This window comes from Chiloscyllium plagiosum, unplaced genomic scaffold, assembly GCF_037043375.1.
Source record: "Chiloscyllium plagiosum isolate Xiang-an unplaced genomic scaffold, Cpla_swu_hap1 HiC_scaffold_9, whole genome shotgun sequence".
Lineage (NCBI taxonomy): Eukaryota > Metazoa > Chordata > Chondrichthyes > Orectolobiformes > Hemiscylliidae > Chiloscyllium > Chiloscyllium plagiosum.
In genome coordinates, this window is record NW_028270147.1 from 12,648,769 (window position 1) to 12,660,826 (window position 12,058).

General features: G+C 44.2%; 1 long non-coding RNA gene across 1 annotated transcript in view; it reads right to left on the minus strand.

The window, feature by feature from the left end:
- Nucleotides 1-11,565, minus strand: part of LOC122554743 (uncharacterized) — a 36,959-nt gene extending 25,394 nt beyond the window's left edge. Inside the window, exon 1 of the long non-coding RNA XR_015758102.1 lies at nucleotides 11,451-11,565. This is a non-coding gene — a long non-coding RNA (uncharacterized LOC122554743). The remainder of the gene's footprint in view (nucleotides 1-11,450) is intronic.
- Nucleotides 11,566-12,058: the final 493 nt, after the last annotated feature.

Consider the following 12,058-nt stretch of genomic DNA (forward strand, 5'->3'; position numbering starts at 1 on the left):
ACAGAATGCAGAATATAGTGTTACAGCTCCAGTGAAGGTGCAGGGAAAGATCAACTTTAATAAATGAGAGGTCTGTTCTTAAGTCCAAAACAGCAGGAAAGAAGCTGTTCTTGAACTTATTGGTTTGTGTTTTCATACTTTTCTATCTTCTGCCAAATGGAAGAGGGTGGGAGAGAGTATAACCGGGTTGGGGGGGGCTCTTTGATATGTTGGGTTTTTTTCTGAGACAGCGGAAACTGCAGACAAAGTCAATGGAAGTGAGGTTGGTTTTTGTGATGGATTGGGCTGTAGTCACAACTCTCTGCTCTGATGCATCCAGAAATGATGTTTTCTATGGTGCATCTATAAAAATTGGTAAGAGCCATTGCAGACATGCCGAATTTCCTTAGCCTCCTGAGGAAGTAGAGGTATTTGTGTGTTCTCTTGACTGTAGTGTTGCTGTGGATGGATTGTCAGTGATATTTACTGGTAGGAACTTGAAGCTCTCACCCACCTCCAACTCAGCACCATTGATGCAGAGAGGAGCAGGTCCTCCGCTCCACTTCCTGAAGTCGATGATCCCATCTCCCGCAGCTGCCAACTTGCACGCATAAAGATCTCACAAAGTGGTTTAGTGATACCGGTGGACAGAAATTCATCTGCTCTCCTTCTAAGGGCTCCTTGGAATCTTTTACAGAACAAAGATGTGTCCTTGGAATGAGTTCTTACCTAAAAACAAAATCAAAAGCAGTGTAGGACTGCCTCAGTACTGACCGTGCAGTGCCAGTGCTGTACTGAGGCGTAGCAATGAGCTCGTGCTGTTTTGGTGGAAACCCAGATAATATTTACGGGACCTGGGTTCAAATCCCGCCACAGTAGATGGTGGACTTTGAATTCAACAAATATCCAAAACAAAAGGTGTAATGATGACCATGAATCGATTGTCCTAAAAGCCCATCTGGTTCACGAATGCTCTTTAGGGAAGGAAACTGCCATACTTACCTGGTCTGGCCTACATGTGACTCCAGACCCACAGTAATGTGGTTGACTCTTAACTGCCCTCTGGGCAATTAGGGATGGGCACTAAATTCTGGCTTGGCCAGTGACACCCTCATCCTGGAGAGTGGCCAGCAAGAGGTCATTGTCCACATTGGAACCAATGAATAGGAAGAGAAAAGGTTGAGATTCTGAAGGGAGATAACAGAAAGATAGGCAGAAATTTCAAAAGGAGGTCCTCAAGAGTAGTAATATCTGGATTACTCTCGGTGCTACAAGCTAGTGAGGGCAGGAATAGGAGGATAGAGCAGATGAATGCATGGCTGAGGAGCTGATGCAGGGGAGAAGGATTCACATTTTTGGATCATTAGAATCTTTTTTGGGGTAGAAGTGACCTGTACAAGAAGGACTGATTGCACTTAAATTGGAAGGGGACTAATATACTGGCAGGGAAATTTGCTAGAGCTGCTCGGGAGGATTTAAACTAGTAAGGTGGGGGGGGTGGGATCCAGGGAGATAGTGAGGAAAGAGATTGATCTGAGATGGGTACAGTTGAGAACAGAAGGGAGTCAAACAGTCAGGGCAGGCAGGGACAAGGTAGGACTAATAAATTAAACTGCATTTATTTCAATACAAGGGGCCTAACAGGGAAGTAGATGAACTCAAGGCATGGTTAGGAACCTCAGACTGGGATATCATAGCAATTACAGAAACATAGCTCAGGGATAGGTAGGACTGGCAGCTTAATGTTCCAGGATACAAATGCTACAGGAAGGATCGAAAGGGAGGAAAGGGGGGTGGGGGGCGCATTTTTTGATAAGGGATAGCATTACAGCTGTGCTGAGGGAGGATATTCCTGGAAATACACCTAGGGAAGTTATTTGGGTGGGACTGAGAAATAAGAAAGGGATGATAACCTTATTGGGATTGTATTATAGATCCCCTCATAGTCAGAGGGAAATTAAGAAACAAATTTGTAAGGAGATCTCAGCTATCTGTAAGAATAATAGGGTAGTTATGGTAGGGGATTTCACCTTTCCAAACAGCGACTGGGACTGCCATAGTGTTAAGGATTTAGATAGAGAGGAATTTGTTAAGCATGTACAAGACAATTTTCTGATTCAGTATGTGGATGTACTTACTAGAGAAGGTGCAAAACTTGACCTACTCTTGGGAAATAAGGCAGGGCAGGTGACTGAAGTATCAGTGGGGGAGAACTTTAGGGTCTGCAAACATAATTCTATTAGACTTAAAATAATGATGGAATAGGATAGACAAGATCTAAAAGTTGAAGTTCGAAATTGGAGAAAGGCCAATTTTGATGGTATTAGGCAAGAACTTTCGAAAGCTGATTGGGGGCAGATGTTCGCAGGTAAAGGTACGGCTGGAAAATGGGAAGCCTTCAGAAATGAGATAACGAAAATTCAGAGAAAGTATATTCCTGTCAGGGTGAAAGGGAAGGCTGGTAGGTACAGGGAATGCTGGATGATTAAAGAAATTGTGGGTTTGGTTCATAAAAAGAAGGAAGCATATGTAAGGTATAGACAGGATAGATCGAGTGAATCCTTAGAAGAGTATAAAGAAAGTAGGAGTATACTTAAGAGGGAAATCGGGAGGGCAAAACGGGGACATGAGATAGCTTTGGCAATTAGAATTAAGGAGAATCCAAAGAGCATTTACAAACATATTAAGGTCAAAAGGGTAACTAGGGAGAGAATAGGGCCCCTCAAAGATCAGCAAAGCAGCCTTTGTGTGGAGCCGCAAAAAATGGGGGAGATACTAAATGAGTATTTTGCATCAGTATTTACTGTGGAAAAGGATATGGAAGATATAGACTGCAGGGACACAGATGGTGACATCTTGCAAAATGTCCAGACTACAGAGGAGGAAGTGTTGGATGTCTTGAAAAGGGTAAAGGTGGATAAATCTCCAGAACCTGATCAGGTATACCCTGGAACTCTGTGGGAAGCTAGAGAAGTGATTGCTTAGCCTCTTGTTGAGATATTTGTCTCATCGATAGTCACAGGTGAGGTGCCAGAGACTGGAGATTGGCTAACGTGGTGCCACTGTTTAAGAAGGGTGGTAAGGACAAGCCAGGGAACTATAGACCAGTGAGCCTGACCTCGGTGGTGGGCAAGTTGTTAGAGGGAATCCTGAAGGACAGAATGTACTTGTATTTGGAAAGGCAAATTAGGGATAGTCAACATGGCTTTGTGCGTGGGAAATCATGTCTCACAAACTTGATTGAGTTTTTTTGAGGAAGTAACAAAGAGGATCGATGAGGGCAAAACGGTAAATGTGATCTATGTGGACTTCAGTAAGGCATTCGACAAGGTTCCCCATGGGAGACTGGTTAGCAAGGTTAAATCTCATGGAATACAAGGAGAACTAACCATTTGGATACAGAACTGGCTCAAAGGTAGAAGACAGAGGGTGGTGGTGGAGGGTTATTTTTCAGACTGGAGGCCTGTGACCAGTGGGGTGCCACAAGGATCAGTGCTGGGTCCTTTACTTTTTTTCATTTATATAAATGATTTGGATGTGAGCATAAGATATATGGTTAGTATGTTTGCAGATGACACCAAAATTGGAGGTGTAGTGGACAGCGAAGAGGGTTACCTCAGATTACAACAGGATCTGGACCAGATGGGCCAATGGGCTGAGAAGTGGCAGATGGAGTTTAATTCAGATAAATGCGAGATGCTGCATTTTGGGAAGGCAAATCTTAGCAGGTCTTATACACTTAATAGTAAGGTCCTTGGGAGTGTTGCTGAACAAAGAGATCTTGGAGTGCAGGTTCATAGCTCCTTGAAAGTGGAGTCGCAGGTAGATAGGATAGTGAAGAAGGCATTTGGTATGCTTCCCTTTATTGGTCAGAGTATTAAGTACAGGAGTTGTGAGGGTATATTGCGGTTGTACAGGACATTGGTTAGACCACTATTGGAATATTGCGTGCGATTCTGGTCTCCCTCCTATCGGAAAGATGTTGTGAAACTTGAAATGGTTTAGAAAAGATTTCCAAGGATGTTGCCAGAGTTGGAGGATTTGAGCTGTAGGGAGAGGCTGAACAGGCTGGGGCTGTTTTCCCTGGAGCATCGGAGGCTGAGGGGAGACCTTATAGAGGTTTACAATATTATGAGGGGCCTGGATAAGGTAAACAGGCAAAGTCCAGAATTAGAGGGCATAGGTTTAGGGTGAGAGGGGAAAGATATAAAAGAGACCTAAAGGGCAACGTTTTCACACAGAGGGTGATATGTGTATGGAATGAGCTGTCAGAGGTGGTGGTGGAGGCTGGTACACTGCAACATTTAAGAGGCATTTGGATAGATATATGAATAGGAAGGGTTTGGAGGGATACGGGCCGGGTGCTGGCAGGTGGGACTAGATTGGGTTGGGATATCTGGTCGGCATGGACGGGTTGGACCAAAGGTCTGTTTCCATGCTGTACATCTCTATGACTCTATGACTCTATTTAGAAAAGTCAACATTCATAAAGGACTATTGAATTAAAGGCCAGTGTGCTTCCTACTGATTAGGGTTGACACTGCAATCTTTCTACTACCCGACAGGATGTAGGGAGAATAGGATGAGAGAGATCAACCAAACAGTGTGTTGGAAAAGTTGAGTATGATGGGGTTTCAGCCATAGCAAGTACAGAACCCAGCGATATTACAGAGGTGGAGGTGGCCAGTCATTTTGGTAACAGAAATCAGCATGGCACAGTGGCTCAGTGGTTAGCACTGCTGCCTCACGGTGCCAGATTTCAGTTTGATTCCACCCTTGGGTGACTGTCCACGGGCAGTTTGCATGTTCTCCCTGCGTCTGTGTGGGTTTCCTCTTGGTGTTCTGGTTTCCTCCCACAGTCCAAAGATGAGCAGGTTAGGTGGATTGGCCACGCTCAATTGCCCAAAGTGTCCAGGGGTGTGTAGATTAGGTGGGTTAGCTTTGGGAAATGCATGGATAGGGTAAGGGAATGGGTCTGATTAGAATGTGCTTTGGAGGGTCAGTGTGAGACTTGATGGGCTGAATGGCCTGCATCCACACTATAGGAATTCTATAAAAGAGCCAAAGTTGTCTAAACTCCACAAGCTCTTTACTGTTCCATTCTTCACCTCCTATCAATTGGAAGGTTTAGGTCTATACATAGTGTCAATGTTACGTGGCAATTTTATCCTGTTTGCTCATAAGTGCCTTGGAGATTAATTTTATTGCTTGCATGTTTATCCCTCCCAGACTGCCTGACATCCTGCCATTGGATTTGTGGATGAAAAAGCATTGCACAGAGCCCAATGTAAAAAATAAAGACCTGCTGGCAGAATGGAAAGAAAAATAAAGATACAGTCATCATGTTAGGAACATGCATAATGTAGCCTCAAAGGTCAAACGTGTTTTCAATTTGTTTTAAATCACACTTGCCAAGAAGGCTTACTAATCTCAAGTGCAGTCTCTCCTCCAAACACCTAATGCAACTCCATGCAGTGAGAGAGGAGGCAATCATACCAAAAGATATCCCAGGTTCTACAAGCGTTATTGCAAAGTTACTGATATCATCAAGTTGGTAAAGGCGGTGAGAGGCTGAGCCAAAGTGATTACAAAGGTACAAATTCTGATTTAGACTGTGGTTCAATGATAACACTGATGTCTTTGGGTCACAAAATCATGGGCTCAAATCCCTCATTGAACTTCACTACGTTGACATTTCTGTTCACTCCTGGAAGTGGTGTTATTGCTAGACAATCAATCCAGAGACCCAGATAATGTTCTGGAGACCCATGTTCAAATCCCACCCTAGAAGATGATGGAATTTGTATTCAATAATTCTCTGAATTTAGAGTCTAATGATGGACATTGTTGGGGGAAAACCCATTGGAGACACTATTGCCCTTCATGAAAGGCAATCTATCTGCCTTACCTGGTCTCCATGTAACTCCAGACCTACAATAACGTGGTTGACTCTTAACTGCCCTCTGGGTAATTAGGGATGAGTAATAAATGCTGGCCCAACTACTGACACCCACATTCCATGAAGGAATAAAAAAAAGCTTGGTTAAGATCAGCCATTGAATGGTGGAGCAAGTTTGATTGGCTGAATGATTTAGTCCATCTCCTGCCAGGTATGTTTGTATGAAAGCTTCAAGAGAATTGTGTGCAGCTCTGAAACTGTTAAAAATGACAGAATGCAAAATGTACTACACATGGTGATGATGTCATGAGGACTTAGTCAGGGTTAAGTATGACCGTGTGGGATATAGATCTAAGGTTAGATCCTCCCAACTGACTTTGTATATATCTACAGCTTATTGCAATAACCTGCAAATAGATGCATAAATGCAAACAATTGCATTTTGTTTACACTGCAAGCGTCTTCTCCTTAAATCAGAAAGTGACTAAGATCATACACTCAGGTGACACGGTGACGCAGTGGTTAACACTGCTGCCTCACAGCACCATAGACCAGGGTTCAATCCCAGCCTTGGACAACAGTCTGTGTGGAGTTTGCACATTCTCCCTGTGCCTGCATGGGTTTCCTCAGACAAGATGGATTGGCCATGCTTAAACTGCTTCATTGTGTCCCAGGATGTAGGAATTGCAGGATGATGGGGTGTGGGTATGGATGGGATGCTCTTCTTCAGAAGGTCACTATGGACGCGATGGGACAAATAGCCTGCTTCCACACTATAGGGATTTGAGGATTTGATGCTGCTGATAGCAGCAACCAGAAAAACAAAAAGCAGTGTGAGATAGACAGAGCTAAGCAATCCTGCAATCCATGGATCAGATCTAAGTTCTGCTGTTGTGAATGGTAGGGGGGCAATTAATAACTCACTGGAGGAGGAGGCTCCACAAACATCCCCATCCAAAACAACTGGAGAGACAAGCACGTCCCTGCGAAAGAACAAGCCTGAAATCTGACGCATTTGCAACAATCTTCACGATCCATCTCGGCCTTCTTCAGTGGTTCCCAGCATCGCAGCCACCAGTCTTCAGCCAGTTCAAGTCGCTCCACATGTTACCAAGAAACAGTTGGACACACTGGTTACTGCAAAGACTACAGGTCCTGACAACATTGCAGCAATAGTACTGAAGGCTTGTGGTCCAGAACTTGCTGCTCCCCCAGTTCAGCTGTTCCAATATAGCTACAACATTTGCATGTACCTGACAATGTGGAAAATTACCCAGGTATGTCCTGTACATAAAAAGTAGGACAAATCCAATCTGGCAATTACCACCCCATCAGTCTACTCTCAATCATCAGCAACATAACGGTAGGATACGTTACTGATGCAATCAAGTGACACTTCATCACAGTATTGCTCAGATTGGGTTAGGCTAGTGCCATTCAGCTCCTGACCTCACTCAGCCTTTATCCAAACATGGAAACCAAAAGCTGAATTCCAGAGAAGAGGTGAACGTGACTGCCCAAATCTGCACTTGACTGGGTTTGCTACAGTTTCTCTTGTGGTCCTGTGTTTGATTGGTTCCATGGATTGTGTTAAGTGAGTGTTTGTAGTATACTGGTATTCCTGTGGTTACTGGACCAGTAGCGCCTGTGCTGTCAAACATTGAGGACACGTTGATTGTTTTTGTACTCCAACATCACTGATCATTCACAGGGAACTAATGAACTGTTGCATGCTGATTGTTTTACATTTGTTTGCATTGTCATGGCTTCCCATGACTGTGGGAATTCGTTTGAATTCACAAGGGTCATTTATTGGCACATGGCCCTGAGTCAAACACTGAGTGATGAAGAGCAGCCAGTTCTCTAAGGCCACGTTCCTTGAACGTTTACAAACATTTTGGAGGGATTAATTATAATGATGCTTTCCACGGGATTGACATAAGTGATCGTCATTCATTCCTATTGATTTTATGTTCAGATTCGGGTTTTCCGTTCACTCCATTTGTCAACCTCTGACAGGTTACAAGGTGATCTGTCTTGGAGTGTGCAGTTACTCCTTGTGTGTGATCTGTTTATATCAGCGCATGGCTCATTAAAGTTGCCTTAGCCTTTTCTCTAGTATACGGCCTGCACCATAGCCTCATCTACCACTGGCATTGCTGAATTGATTGAAAGCTGGACATTTGACTTTCCACGTGTCTTGGTATGGTGATTGTCTCAATCATTGAGCTTTCACTTAGGGCCTGGAAGATCCATCAACCTTCAGCAATCACATTGTACTTAATCCATGCTTCACTGGGTTTTCAATGTATAAGTCTTCTGTTTATCTGGAAAACCTTGCTGAAAGGCTTCCATGAGGGTGGATGCGATCACCAACTCTACAATGCCATTGGGTGCTGGCTTTTGGAAAGGTCAATCAAGGCAGGACTTATACACTAAGATAGGGTCCTGGGGAGTGTTGCCAAACAAAGAGACCTTGGGGTGCAGATTCATAGTTCCTTGGAGTCATAGGCAGACAGGGTAGTGAAGAAGGCACTAGATACACTTGCCCTTATTGCTCAGTGTGTTGAGTGTAGGAGTTGGGAGGTTATGTTGCAGCTGCACAGGACGAGGGTTAGGCCACTTTTGGAATGGTGAGTTAAATTCTGGTCTCCCTGCTATAGGAAAGATGTGGAGCTTGAAAGGGTTCAGAAAAGATTTACAAGGATGTTGCTGAGGTTGGAGGATTTGAGCTACAGGGAGAGGCTGCATAGGTCGGGGTTATTTTCTCTGGAGCGTCAGAGGCTGAGGGGTGACTTGAAAGAGGTTTATAAAATCATGAGATGCGTGGATAGGGTAAATAGCCAAGGTCTTTCCCGAGGGTAGGGGAGCCCTACCCTAGGGGGCATAAATCTAGGGGGCATAGATTTAAAGTGAGAGGGGAAAGATTTAAAAGGAACCTATCAGGCAACATTTTCACAGAGGCTGGTGCGTTTATGGAATGAGCTGCCAGAGGAACTGGTGGAGTTAGAGCCCTAAGGAAGGGTCACACCCAAAACATTGACTTCTCCACCTCCTGATGCTGCCTGTCTTGCTGTGTTCCCCCAGCCTCCTGCCTGTCCCTCCTGATGCTGCCTGGCTTGCTGTGTTCTCCCAGCCTCCTGCCTGCCTTCCTGATGCTGCCTGCCTTGCTGTGTTCCCCCAGCCTCCTGCCTGTCCCTCCTGATGCTGCCTGCCTTGCTGTGTTCTCCCAGCTCCTGTTTGTCTTCATAGGAAGTGGTGAAGGTTGGTACATTTCTATTATTTAAAAGGCATCTGGATGGGTAAATGAATAGGTAGGGATATGGACCAAATGCTGGCAAAGAGACTAGATTTATTCAGGATATCTAATCAGTATGGATGGGGCTGTTTCTGTGCTGTACAGCTGTATGACTAGCTACCTGACTGAAAAATCACAAACTGAGCCCTTTCCTCCACATTTGCTCATGTTCTGGTCTCCTTCCTATTGGAAATATTTTGTGAAACTTGAAAGGGTTCAGAAAAGATTTACAAGGATGTTTCCAGGGTTGGAGGATTTGAGCTACATGGAGAGGCTGAACAGGCTGGGGCTGTTTTCCCTGGAGTGTTGGAGGCTGAGGGGTGACCTTATCGAAGTTTACAAAATTATGAGGGGCATGGATAGGGTAAACAGGCAAAGTCTTTTCCCTCAGGTCAGGGAGTCAAGAACTAGAGGGCATAGGTTTAGGGTGAGAGGGGAAAGATATAAGAGAGACCTACGGGGCAACTTTCTCACACAGAGGGTGGTACGGGTATGGAATGAGCTGCCAGAGGAAGTGGTGGAGGCTGGTACAATTGCAACATTTAAAAGGCATTTGGGTGGGTATATGAATAGGAAAGGTTTGGAGGGATATGGGCCAGGTGCTGGCCGGTGGGACGAGATTGGGTTGGGAGATCTGGTCGGCATGGACGGGTTGGACCAAAGGGTTGGACCAAAGGGTCTGTTTCCGTGCTGTACATCTCGATGACTCTATAAGTGAGTCTAGGATTCTGTAGGCTGATGTCTGAGCGGCTTGAATCAATAAACAGGCAAATTTAATCAGATTCGGAATTGTCCTTCTAATGTGGTCTATACCCTTTGGCAGATAATCCTGATGCACTAAGACTGTGGAGACCTCCATTGCCAATTGCTGAACAGAACTTAATATTATGTTTTGCTGGATCAGGTATTGCCGGGACTACTTATGTGGCTAGGTGTGAGATTTATATCTGATTGATGTTCCTGTTGAGTCCCTTAGGATGATTTCTAATATTATACACAGTCCTTTCATGGAGACTGTTGTTGCTGCTACTATTGGATTCCCTGCAGAGTCCCCATCATTCATCTTATGTTTGCAAATGTGACTTTCTCTGCACTTTGTTCTCCTCGATTCTTTTGTGCTGCTTGTTTTTTATTCTCCCCAGGCTGGCAATGCACTCAAAGAAAGAGCAGAACAAAATAAATTACTTACTCATGTGCTCTTTTCACAGGCATTTATGTCTCAGACCATGAGTTACCGCAGTTTGTAGTGATTGCAGGAACTTCAATGCTGATTGAATTGAAATGTTTAAGGATATGATGGGGTAAGCCAAAAGTGACATTCCCACTGGGAGAGGAAGTCTTGAACGATTAGGTACAACCTTGTAATGAGTCCTAAGTTATTCCGGATAATGTGAGGAACACTTTCTCACACAAAGAATGATGGAAATCAGGAACACTTTCCCCTTGAATCTTTTGAACTTGGATTTGGAGGGCAAGGCAGTTAGAAATTACGGAACAAAGATGGATATACTCAGTGACATTATTAAGGGATATGGAGGAAAGGCAGGTACATTCAGCTAAGATGCAGATAAGCCTTGATCATGATTTCACCTTGTTTATTAGAAATCAGAAGCTTTCCGAGCAATGTTCCTTTGTCAGGTGAAGTCTTTTGATGAATGAGCAGCACTCCGAAAGCTTGTGATTTCAAATAAACCTTTTGGACTATAACCTAGTGTCATGTGACTTCTGACCTGGTCCACCCCAATCAAACACCAACACTGCCACATCATGATTTCACTTCAAAGCTTATCTTCTCTTCCTGAGGTACCCAAGATCCTAGATCTGGTGAAACCAACACTCCACAATAACACAAAAGACTGCAGATGCTAGAAATATAAAACAAAAACAAAACCTGTTGGAAAAAAACAGCAGGTTTAGCTTAGTCTGTCGAGAGAAACACTGACTGGACATTTTGAGCCCAGTGACTCTTCTTTAGAACTGAAAATAGCTAGGAAAGGGGGCAGTTATGCTGCTGGAAGGTGGGGGGGGGGGGGGCAGTCTAGGGACAGAGTGGGAAAAGAATGAGTAGAATACATGAAAACGGTGCTGAAAGAGTGGAAAACAAAGGGGAGGCAAACAAAGAGATAGTTGATGGCAAGCCATGAAGGAGATATGTGATGCTCATGAGAACTGTGAATGGTTGAAAATGGATTGACTGTGCTGGGAGTAACCCATACAAGACGGGACTAGGAGTGTGGTGCTGGGTAATGGACAAAGAGGAGAGTGTTCAATTACCTCATTGTGGAATCCTGAAGGCTGTCAAGTACCCTGGTGGAAAATGAGGTATTGTTCCTCCAGCTCAATTCAACGAGAGACTCTGCCATTTGTGTTCCATCTCCCTGCAATAAAGGCCAATGTGCGCAAGACATTCCACTAACTGAACATCAGCTCACAGTGACTCAGATACTTGCACAGGCACAGCCCTTGACTCCTCCTTAGCTCCTGCCCTCTTGCCTTTCACAACATGTTTTATTCTTTCTCAGAACATGAATTTCTCAAGTGTTCTCAATAGAGTAACTATTAACTTCTGCTCTCCAGTCGTGTTCTATGTTTATGTGGCTTAAGTGTTCCTGCTTCTGTACAAATATGAATCATAGATTTTGCATGGGTAACGCTGCACGTACTGAATGAAAAGTTGAGAGCAAAGCACTTTTACAATATTGCTATGGTGTCATTTTGAATATTTGCTGGTGAATCCAAAGTGACTGATTACAATGATGGCTAATTACGTGAAGGCAGGGAGGAGCACTTGTGGGGGAGGACACACAGTGAAGTGAAAATAAAAGTCACCACCACCCCAAAGGAGTGAAGGCTGTTCTTTCATTGGAGACAGATAACTGGTG